Source organism: Epinephelus fuscoguttatus, linkage group LG6 (genome assembly GCF_011397635.1).
Source record: "Epinephelus fuscoguttatus linkage group LG6, E.fuscoguttatus.final_Chr_v1".
In the NCBI taxonomy this organism is placed as follows: domain Eukaryota; kingdom Metazoa; phylum Chordata; class Actinopteri; order Perciformes; family Serranidae; genus Epinephelus; species Epinephelus fuscoguttatus.
The window spans coordinates 33,004,433-33,016,698 of NC_064757.1; positions in this window are offsets into that span (position 1 = coordinate 33,004,433).

Genomic DNA, 12,266 nt, shown 5'->3' on the forward strand with positions numbered 1-12,266 from the left:
AGCTTTTCTTAATACATCCATGGGCTTGCAGCTAAGAGAATAGCTGTAAGATGCTAAAAGGTACATGATTGATAATGTCTCTGCTGAGACTGATAGCTGATGAAGCTGATGAATCTGCAAAGACTAGGTGGTGATGGGGAGGCAGAAGGTGCACACAACTGCAGCACAAAGGCACTTAAAGCAGAAAGAGGACCAAATTTCATACAAGAAGCAGCAACATGATAGGCTAATGGTGAAGGTGTGTCTCTGTGCCATTGGTCAAATAAGATCAGCTGACACAACAGCTGATGTCTCAGTGACAGCCCCAAACAATAACAGCAAGGAATTATGAGTGAGCCTGTGTGTGAGGAGTGAATGGCAGATGTTGTGACAGATAAATTACAGGCCTAAAAGTATAGTCTCCCTGACTGAACTTTTCCAGGAGCTCCATTTGTTGCATTTTCAAAGCATCAGCTACATAAAATGCTGCTGTTTGACAAAATGAGTTCTCACACTATGTGCGCCAAATTTATCACCTGGTTTGCCTGTTCTTTAAGGAGGGTGTGCCTCAGATTTGAACTGCTGATTCATTCCTAACACAAGTAAATGAGGCTGCATTACAGGGTGGGACCTCTTTTCATGCAGACAGCAGTCTAACAGTAGTTTCAGGCTCCTCACTGACAGACACACAAATCATACTTACAGGGGAAAAGAAAGGACTGGAGCACACTGATCAATGTACAGACTAATATTTAACACCACCGAGAGCAAAGCCAAAAGGCAAACACTGACAGTAGGTGAGCAGTTCTGATTGGATAATTGGTTGAACACATGGGTGCATCACCAAATGGGCCTAAGGGCCTATAGCCAGAGCCTCTGTGTTAAGTCACTGTTGTTAAATTTGCTTTTCTTTTCAAAGGACTTAGTCATTCGTGTCAATAAAAGAGCCCTCAAGTCCTAAAAAAAAAAGAAAAACTGAAAAAATTACCCAAACATTCACTTTGAAGATGTCACACGAAAGACACCATCATCATACGTTTTACGTGAGTGTTAATCCGTCCAGTTTATCTGTAGGACTTCATCTCCTGAGGGGAGAAGCGACAGCATGTTGTGCGTGCTTGCCAGGGGTATAGGAGGGCCTTTTAGGCATCTAGTCCCAGGGGCCCATGTGTCAGAATCTTGCCATGGTTTAACAGGATTTCAGATCCATCAGATGGTGCATCCACAGGTGGGAGCTGCCAAAGTAGATGATACTGAAATGAGTGGTTTTACAATGGTGCTTCATGATGATCAGAGACAAGGAGTATTAAGACTAAACCTCGACGTTCACTAAAGGATGCATTAAATATATTGCTGCATGAAGTAGCCTACTACAATATGCAGGATACTGACCTAAAAACTGTCTGCTGCAGTGTTAGCAATAGGTGAAGGTTTCCAGGCGTATGCTGCACTGGTCCAATCTAATAATGAAATTCCTTCAACATTCTCCTGCTTCTAATCAAGACAAACGGAAATACCAGTCCAAGCCCAGAGACACATCTGCTTCTCTCCTCATTGTCTTCTCTTTGTTTGGTCCCTTCCTTCACTTGGAAATTTAATGCAGATTTACAGTTGGATCAAAGACATTCATAATCGTCACTTTTTGCCTCCCTGCTGTCCTCTAAAGGATCTTTCCTTTTTTGTTTGATTTCCTGTGAAATAATAAGATAAATAAAACATGCAAGTGTTGGAAAATGGCACTCTTTTCTTTGGCTTTTCTGACGTTACTTATCTGTCATTGATTATTTTCTATTACAAAAATTGCTTTTTAAACCAAAACAGACAACTGAGAAACAGAAAAGGTGGCGTCACTTAACTTCTTTTATATAATAGACAGATGTTTAGAACAGAAAGTATTTCATTAAGTTCTAATGGGTTCAATGACAGTAGTGCAGTGATTCCCAACTGGTGGGTCATGGTCCAAAAGTGGGTCATGGTTTATTCTGAATGGACTGCAAGTGACTTGTTTGTAAAAAACAGACTTTATTTCGAAGTACAGTGAATTTTGGGTACAGAGCTTTTATGTTGAAGTGCCATTTCTTGTTGTAGAGTGAGTGACTAATGGACAGCTACTTAACAGAGACAGCAAACTAGCTCGAGGACAAAGCCAAATGATGGTAAATAAATTCAACTGTGCTGACCTTGAACTAATGACCAAGGAGAACTCTGGATCTCGTGGCTGGACCAGTTGGGGACCACTGCAGTAGTGTACTCTTTCATGTGTCTGTAACTTCCTAGGAAGCGAGAGGGTTTCCTGGAAAGAACTATGGCATGTGACAGGACTTACATTCTTGTCAGAGTAGCTCTGTCTAAACCCAAATGAAAATGTGTCTATTATTCATTGACGTTTGGTTATCACAAAGTATTTCACTCATTGGTCAGAATTGTGTTGGAAGAATTGAGGCTAAGGGGATCACTGAGCTGGTGATGATATTTTTTTAATGTCATGATTCAGATCAGGCTGACGGAAAATGTGGTGGACATACTGCCTTAATGTTAAGTTCATTTATTAATTTGAGGAACGTTAAAGTCTGCTCAGAGGTGCACACTATACCATTTTTTTGTTTCTTCAGTGGAACTAACATTAAAGTCTGTCTCTGTTGCACTTTGTTGCATTTTGCTTTAATCGATACACCAACTTTTCCGCCTCAACCAAGCCTAAAACGTTTTTTAAATTCTGGCATTTCCACTCAGGTTTTTTTAATGAGGAAAATGAAAATCTGCATGACAACAGATGAATGGAAACACAGCCATGGTGTCTACTTTTTCTATAATCACTATACCCTTTCCAGGAAAATTCCTTTAGAAATCATAAGGAAATCACAGACCCATTAAGTGTCACTGAAGTATTATTTAGGGATTTAAGCGTGTAATGAGTGGATGCCCTCTCTGCACTTACAGCTGCCCCTCCTTACTGTCTACCCCAAGAGAAAAAAAATACTTTGACAAACATGGTGTTGGTATTAAAAGATTAAGAGCAAATCCTTGTTCTGCACCAGTGTAGCTCTGATGAGAAGTGAAGTTCCCTTTGAGGTGGGATCTGTCTGTGGGTACAGTGAGTTTGATCTACTGTATAAGTGACTTACAATCTTCAAATCATATGAATCAAACCATGTGACTTCAAAGCCGAATACCTTCATATACACTTCATGGATTTGGCTCAACAGCAGCACAGTGAATTGAATCCCATAAAAGACCCGTGTCTGTTTGCAGGCTCTTGTTTGTAGTGAGTGTTACTTAAATGTTAATGTGTCCATGTTTACAAAACCAGCCAAGAACCACATGGGGATTAGACTAAATGAGAAACAATAGTAAGTATTTTGGTTTATGCTTTCGTCATAAAGCTGCTTATTGCATTACACAGGCAAATAAGGTGCTGCAATCATGAGAGTGACGGACTGCTCAAGTACAAACCAGCTATTTTAAGAGGTGACTGGCCTTAAATCACCTGCAACATGTGTGCAGAAAACTCACAGTATCAGTCGTGTTGTTATCTGAGGGTGAAAAAAACAACAGTTAGAGGACTGATAGTGCTGATATATACATCCACGGGCACGAGAGCAAGTCAAGTCGAAGGCTTATCAGCCCTACGTGGACTCACTGGAACATTTGTCCTTAAATTCTTCAAAACTGGATAAAAAAAAACAATCAAAAACACAAACAAACTTCATTAAAATCCTTAAAACAATAAAAGCTAAAATTAGTCATGTTTGCACTGTAATGTTGCCATAAACACAACAGTATCCCAACTATTCACTGACCTGCTTTCTAATGCCCAGACTGGGTTTGTGACCGCAAATCTGGTTTCAGTCAGCAGAGAAATTAAGCCAAATCAACGTGCCTGCTCTAAAAATTCACCCCGGACTCAAACGTATCCTTTTGTAACATGTGAGAATTACATAAATCCTATTCACAGCAGATTATAGTTTTTTTTCTTCACTTTCTTTTAGCCAGACGGACATTTCTTTGCATTCCTCACATCTTGTCTGGCTCGTTCCCATGAGAAAATCTCAGCTTATGCTGCTGACACCATAAAACAGCCACAGAAGAAATAGACCAGCTTTGGAGAATCTGTTGGTGTGTGTGTGTGTGTGTGTGTGTGTGTGTGTGTGTGTGTGTGTGTGTGTTGGTCCCATTAACTGTGATACTGTGGGAGAGCTTCTGGATGTGTGATGCTGAGTAAGAAAAAGGAAGCACAACAGTGGGCATGTTTGTGCTCTTGTACTTTCGTGAAATTTAAAACATTAGAGCGAAAAACATTTTTGCAAAGTGAGAACATTTTACTAGGACCCAGAGGCACCAAGGAAGGACCTTCTCTCCTTCACACACTACAAGTGAAGAGGCTGTCCAGTGCTGTCAGAGCATCTAACAGACCTAACTGATGACAGGAAATAAGGGAGAGTGAGATATGTAACGGTTTATGGTCTGCGTCTTAACCCCTTAAGCAAAGAAGGCGCCCTTATCTGTTATCGTTTAGTGTTTATTCATAGTAAAGGTGGAGTGGATTGTGTATCATTTGCAGGGTTTGCTCAGTCCACAGCTCTTCCTGTCCACATTGAAGTGTCCTTGAGCAAGGCTTCAAACCCAGAGTTTCTCCTGTTTGTTAGGTGATTACTTTGCACAGTACCCTGCTACCTTCTGTGAATGTATCTGTGAATGAGAGGATATTTGTACAGCATTTTATGAATACAAATAACCAGATCATAACTAACACCATTATTCCAAAAATGTTAAATGCACAGTTCACCTCAAAAACATGACATGCCTGTTTCTCGAAACACACTTCCTTCTGCATTGGGTATGGTTCTTGTGTGTAGTTCAGTGGAAAGAGAATAGTGCCTACATGAAGCTCACAACAAGATCTGCAGATTATTTTGAGTAAACAGATTGTGATTTCTGGAAAGAGACATTGCTGCTGAGCTGAGTGCCATCTAGTTCCATTATACTGGCGAGAAGGCAGACATTTCTATGGCCAATATCTCGAACACTCCACAACTCACACCAAAATAATCTAGATGGATAAATAATAACCAAGCATCACAGAAATGTCTGGTTAAAAATTAATTCACAAAATTGTAGTAATGTTTGTTGCCATGGCCTGACATGTAAAAAGATATACGTAATCATAAAGCTTGTTTAGCATACTTCAGGTTGAAATCATGTAACAGACACATGTCATACTTGTGTAAAATGTACAGGCACACATGGAGCTCACTGTTGTGGAAACAGTGGTGTCAGAAAACACCTTGCCATGCGTCATATTTACATTTTTATCTTACGCTGGACGTGCCATGACTCAGTTTGACACCATGCAGACCTTTTGCTCACAGGTTTGTTTCCCAAGCTGCTGAGTGACCTGAACAAGAGAAGGAAGTCCGTTGCACCTGCTCATCTTTGCCCTCTGACCTTGTGAGGAACTCTCGCAGCGGACTGTAAAAGGCGTCAAAGCTTGAAATGGATCCTATGACCCTATGACTCTGTACCCCCAGTGACTCATAACAGCTCGATGAAACAACTTAAATGAGTATTCCAACATTTTGAGACATAAACTTACTCTCTGTGAGAGTTGCATGAGAAAATAAATATCAATCTGATGTCTGTGCTGGAGCTGTGACATGCAAAGTTTAGGCTAGAAACAGCTGGTCTGGCTCTGAGCAAAGTTTTTAAAAATACACCTGCAAACATCTCCAAGGCTAGTAATTAATCATTTGTGTCTCATTTGTTTAATCTGTACACAAACAGACATCTAACGACACTGTTTGTTTTTTAGGGGGAGGTTTTTGTTTTTTTTTACATTATGTCTGGGCAAACAACAGTTAGGCGCTAAAACACACTAATGCTGGAGACAACACACAGAAGTACTGGGTAAATAGATAAACTGTTGTTTGTACAGCATGTAACCCACCCTAAAACCACAAATTCTTGTTTTTGCATTTCTGTTTGTGTGCAAATCAAACAAACTCAATACAGCATGTTAATTGAGCATTAGAGGTAGGCATATGTATGGTTATTTCGTTTTGCTTTCAGTCTTTATGTTGAGCTAGGCTAATTATTAATCCTGGGCCCTAGCAAGAGAGTGATGCTCATCTAATCTTACTCACTGAAGTAAATTAATTTGTTTATTTCCCAAAATGTGGAACTTTTCCTTTAAAAAGTGAAGTGCTGTTCACACAAGACAAGAGCTCATGGACACCTTACCTGTGTAAAAAAACGCAAACCCTGTTCATCAAAATCAATAAGACAGGTTGTTTGGAAGTTTAAACAAAACTTTGCATGTCAACGCTGTTAGGTTTCAGACTCCTTGTTTGATGAATTTGCTGCTACAGTAACAAACCAGTGTTTTCCCCAGAGTATGTTTAATTCTCCTGTGAACGATTAGTGTCTAAGTTCCTCTTTTGTCATTTGACATTTCTGAGCAAAAGTCATGGCAAATATGTGGCATTCAGACACAGACAATAAGTCTCCTTTTTAATTTGGGAAATCCCATGAGAGCAAGTGCTGAGAAATGATGTTCACAGCTGACTGGGTCAGCTGAATTTACCAGATGGCCAGCTCTTCCACCATTGGCTCTCCAGTCTCTCCAGTTGTGCGTCTGTTGGCAGTGAGTAGAGATGTGGTCATTGTTGAATATAGTATGATGCAGTAACTTCCTGTCAGGGAGGGGAGGTAATGGCAGGACAGCACAGAGTGGGCTGCTCAGCCAGGCATAGGTCCAAATATGTAGGTAGCCCTTCGTCAGGACAACGACCCGTGGCCTGACCCTGTTCTGTCTCTTCCCCGTCTGTTTGACAGAATAACGTCAGAGTTTAACGTCCAGCTTTTTGTCAAAACATGATAGTAACAGTCCAGTACATACAAAATAACAGGTTATAAATGAGCCATGTAGTGATAACCTTGACTCATTTCCTGCAAGTCATCGCCAACAATATTACTGAGAAACATCCCAATTGTTCTTGATTGAATGTATCAGTTCATTTGCCAAGGTTAAAATGCAACCCCTGTCCCTGGTCAGGCCTTTCTGCTTAAGGAGTGCATAACATATTGTCAATATACGATGACCTTAGATAATGAAAGATATGAAGATAATGATGACCACATAATGAAAAAGTGACATTCTTATACATGTTACTGTTGTGATTGTCCATTGAACCAAAATTGTAAAAATGAGTCAGCTACCAATGAAGGGAAATGCTATTCACTAGTTACTATGAATTAGATTATTCAGTCATTCAGTCATTCATTAACATTAGGACAGATCTGGACAGGTCAACAGACTATCACAGGGCTGACACATAGAGACAGACAATCACTCACACTCACATTCACACCTATGGCCAATTTAGAGTCACCAGTTAACCTGCATGTCTTTGGACTGTGGGAGGAAGCCGGAGTGTGCAAACTCCACAAAGAGGGGTTCCAGGAACCCTCTTGCTGTGAGGTGACAATAGTGACCACTTCCGCCACTTCCATATAAAGGTTTGATAAATCTCTAATTCAGTTTTTTGGGGCCAAAACTGTGAATTAGAGGTTTATCAAAACTTTTCATCGGAGTGGTAAAAGATCGAAGAATTAACTGGATTTGGTTTGGTTCATTTTGTGTTATTTGTCTTTTTTTAGAGCACAAATAAATAGTTTTTACCCCAAATGCACATGATCCTTTTTTCAACACAAACCCTAACCCGAACAGAAGAATAGAATATAACTCACGTTGAACACCTCCCTGTGTCAGTTGTTTTCTTGTTTTTTGTTTGAGTATTGAGTATAAACGTTAATTCTTGTTATTTACATTATGCAAACTTACATAAAATTTCAGTGAAGACATTAATGATTCTTCTTGGTCTTCAGACATAATGATATACAGTGTGATGCCAGTAGAAACTTACTGACTTGACTTAAACCTCTTTACTCCATTTAGGGGCACATCTCTGATCACCACTCACTTTTTTCTGGGCCTGGGTTTTTGCTTAATGCCAATTTACTTCCATTTCTCCAAGTCTTGAAGGGTGAAGCGTCCTCGGGTGTTTTTTGGCATCCTCTTTCTGTGGGTTGTAGTCCAAGGCTTGTCTTTTGATGTTATTTGTCATCTTCCTAAGGGTGTGAACTATTTATTTTCTGCTTTTGCTTGTGGTTGCAATGGAAGGATTATGAGAGATGGGCCCGTGGGCACAGATCAGAATCAGAAATCAGAATCAGAAAAGGATTTATTGCCGAGTAGGCATGGAATTTACTTTGTTTTTTTGGTGCATACATAAAGAAAAATACAATAAACATATAAAGAGGAATAAAAATAAGGCAAGTACTGAAACCCCTTAAGAACATGAATATAGAACAGAAAGTTTACTATAAAATATATGAGAAAAAAGGAAATATAGCATCATAAAAATGTACAATAAAGCTGTTTATAGTTGAATCAGAATAAGCTGTACAGTTTGTGCAAGGAGGTGCAAAACTTATAGTTCGGCAATGTGCAAAAGTTCCCAGTGATGCAAAGAGACCCACCACTTCTTCTACATAGAACCAAGATGTTTATGTGGTTTTGTTGTTTTTTTTCTGTGGTTTTGTGTCTCTTTAGGGTAATTTTGTGTCCTTTTTGTTTCTCTGTGTACCTTGTAGTCATTATTTTGTGTCTTTCTGCAGTTGATTTGTGTCTTTTTGTAGTTGTTCGGGTCCCTCTGAGGTTATTTTCTGCCTTACTGAAAATAATTTTGTGTATTTTTTGGTTGTTTTCTAGTCCTTTTATATCTCCTTGTGGTTTTATGTATCTTTTTGTGTTTGTTTTGCCAGTTTTATACTCTGTCTCTTTGCAGTTCCTTTGCATCTCTTTGTGGTCATTTTGAGTCTCTTCCTGTTTGGTATGCGCCAATTTGGCATTCTGCGAGTAAAGGTTCAGTGGGCCCCCTGACACTTTAGGCCCCTGGGCCTGTGCCCAGTAGGTCCATTCAGTAATCCATCCATGGTGATAGGTTTGCCTTCCTTGCCGGTAATCCTCCTCAGTTCCTCATTGCGGTTTTTACGGCAGAAACTTGTCATGAATAAATATGCAAAATGTGGTTATCCAAGAATAGAAGAAGTTTCAGCAGCTGCCATAATACAAGCTTGATCTCAAAAAACGACAAAAAACTGGACACTACTGGACACATTACATAAGCTTTCATTTTGGCAAATGCATCTTTAATTAAAACCTAATTATCTCAAACACAGTCCAAACAAGTTGTTAACAGAATTAGTTTAAAATATGATTGACTTTGTTTTGATGACCTCTGTCTCCTCCATTGTACAAAAGGGTAACCTCTGATTATGACGTCGACCTCAGAGAACTCTTCTTAGAAGTCATAAAAGATAACGACTAAAACAACAGCTGTTACTGTGACGCACCTCTCATCCAGTCACAACACTGTACAGTGCAGCACTGATCCCATATGCTCTGGACAGTTGAGGTAAACACAAAGGAACAGTGGTGTCAAGTTATTTCGTGCCCACCAATAGGTGCGGAGAAGACCTGTGGAAAATTGCCCACCTTCAAACACAGGAATCAGGTGACAGTGTAATTATAACCGCCTGTAAACAAACATGTGTACTGTCTAAACATAAATGTAGACTTCAAAGTATGTGATGTCTGATTGGATATTCATTTTGGCTTTCTGTTTTATGATTGGTTTATAATAATAATCAATGTGACTGTGCACCTTCTCCTTGAGAAACAACACACTCTCTGTCATGTGAGCAGTGTTATGCTTTCCTTTGACGTCATGACATCTCCCATATATAACATGGCACAGTGTCAATGGGCATGACAATAAATAAGACAGGCAGCTATTTGGAAACTATGTAGAACAGGTTGCTTCAAATGTAAAGCTTGTCATCACGTGCAAGCTAATTTCACTTTTAAATGTTGGTGAAGATTCTCAGTCATCCAGGTCATGGTAAACTTAAGCACTACATTAGCTTTTGTAAAAGCCTGCGACTCCGCACCAGTCTATTGAAACCGAAAAAGCCTCTTGGATGAGAGGTTAAACGTCCTCAAGAAACTCAAGCAAGGTTCCTACAATATAGTACTTAAGTTCACTTTTAAATGCAGATGATGCAGATGATTCTTTGCTAGCTGGCTTTAGGCGAAGGTCAGGCCAACACTTGGGTACAAACTGAAATATCTCAATAACTATTAGATGGATTGCTGTGTAATTTGGTGCAGATATTCATGGTCCCAAGAGGATGCATCCCTCTATTACTTTAGTGATTGACAGACTTTTTTTATCTGGCAAATTTGCGGCCTGGAGTAAAATGTCTCAACAACAGTTCATCCCTTCAGGATGAACTGTACTGATTTTATTGATCCCTGACAATTTATCCAACACATTATCACTCTCTACTCATCATATGATGATACCTGGTCACTGGCCCTACCTGGCAAACTATGACGCTCTGGGTCCTCCTCAAGCATCAGTTTTGGAGGTTCAGGGCCGGCGTGTCTATTTACACTCATGACATGCATTGTGTCTTTTCAACGTAAGCTTTCATTTTCACTGGAAATGTCCTACAGTTCAACTTGGGCCCCAGTGCAAACACAACCAGGAAGCTGTGAATGGTTAAAGGCAGTTTATTGTAGTTTGAAGATGCGGGGCTTAAGGCTTGAGTGAAATGATGGTTGAGGTGGGCTGGGAATGGTGAAGCAGAGCAGGCAGTTCAAATCTGGAGGCAGAAGACAAGGATGAAGCTGGATGTGGCTGGTTATATTTGAAGCAGGCATGGTGAAACTGAGACACAGAACACAGTGTGAATTGAAGTCCAAAAAGCACAAAAAAGACAACGTGTACCACAGAGGAGAATGAATGGTCCGGCAGAGTCTGGATGTCTGCGCCAGGGTTTTATACTGCAGTGCCTTGATTGTTGATGAGGTTGATGAGGTTCAGGTGCGCAGGTTCAGCAGCTGCTGGCACTCAGGATGATCGGCAGGAGGAGGGAACCAGAAGGCCATGCCCAGCACACAGACAGTATAAAACAGACAGTATAAAATTTACAAGATTAAAAAAAGAAAAGTGCTGAAGCCACTAAAAGCTTATCAAAGAAATTCCCCTGTCAAAACATCAATGAAATCACATAATAGAGAAGAAAAAAAAACGGATAAGGAAAGAAGAAATAGAGGAGGAGAGAGGGAAAAATCAAGACAATGGTAGGTTAAATTACTCATCACTGGTTCAAGTAGCTACAGTACCTGTACCTGTACATCTGACACTGATCACACCCTTGAACCTCATGAAATCAACGCTGCGCAGATGAACTGCGTGTATTACAATTATTGTCTAACATCATTGCATCTGATAAATTGGTCTTCTTTGTCATAACGTTATATATGCTACAATAAAGCTTAAAGCTGACGCCACAATTAAACCATATCAACACCAAACTGATAGTCTGAGTAAAATCATCCTGATATTGAGCCGTGTTAGAAATTAACAGCTGCGCAAAAATATACCTAGTCTCCCTCTTTAAAAACCAAAAAGGAAAATCCCTCAAACACCATGAAGTGTAGACATGATAGGCTACTTTCCACATTTCCAGCAGCAAAGCTGTCAATTAGGCCCATTATCTTTAACAGGGATCATTTCCTCCAACAAAAAAATGTTGGCACTAATTAATGGTGCTATTAAGTGTCCGCAAATTATCAGTTTCTTTCTTATGAAAGGGTGAGATGAAATTTCGACTTTTTTCCACTCCCTTTTGAACAATCGTTTCATTGTCTGTTGTTGCTTTCAAAATCAATCAAATTAATTAAACTTCCTGTCATGACTGGGTCATTTTTTTCCAAACAGCTGATTGGCCAGGGGGTGGTGCTTTTTATAGGATCGGATTCAACCCTGAACTTACCCTGCTCCGGAGCAGGATAGCCATTCAGAGTAAGTTACCATGGTGATCTACCCCGATAAGAACTGAACCGGCTTTGTGAGACCGAAAACCCAGGGTTAACCCTGAAGTTACCTTGCTAAGACATTAATCCTGCTTCGTGATACAGGCCCCAGGAGACACAAGGGAGAGGCAAAGCCACAACCCCAACAGTTATATACATACAGTATTTTTTTATATAAACTTAGAATGTCGGGAAAAAGCTTCGATTTTGCATTTACTTCCTTTGTTGTAGGTAACAAAAGCACGTTGTCATGGTTTGGCTCAATTAAGTACACTAATGTGTCACTAATGTAATGTCACATCACATGACATACATCACACAGGCATAGGCAGTCACTGGCGTT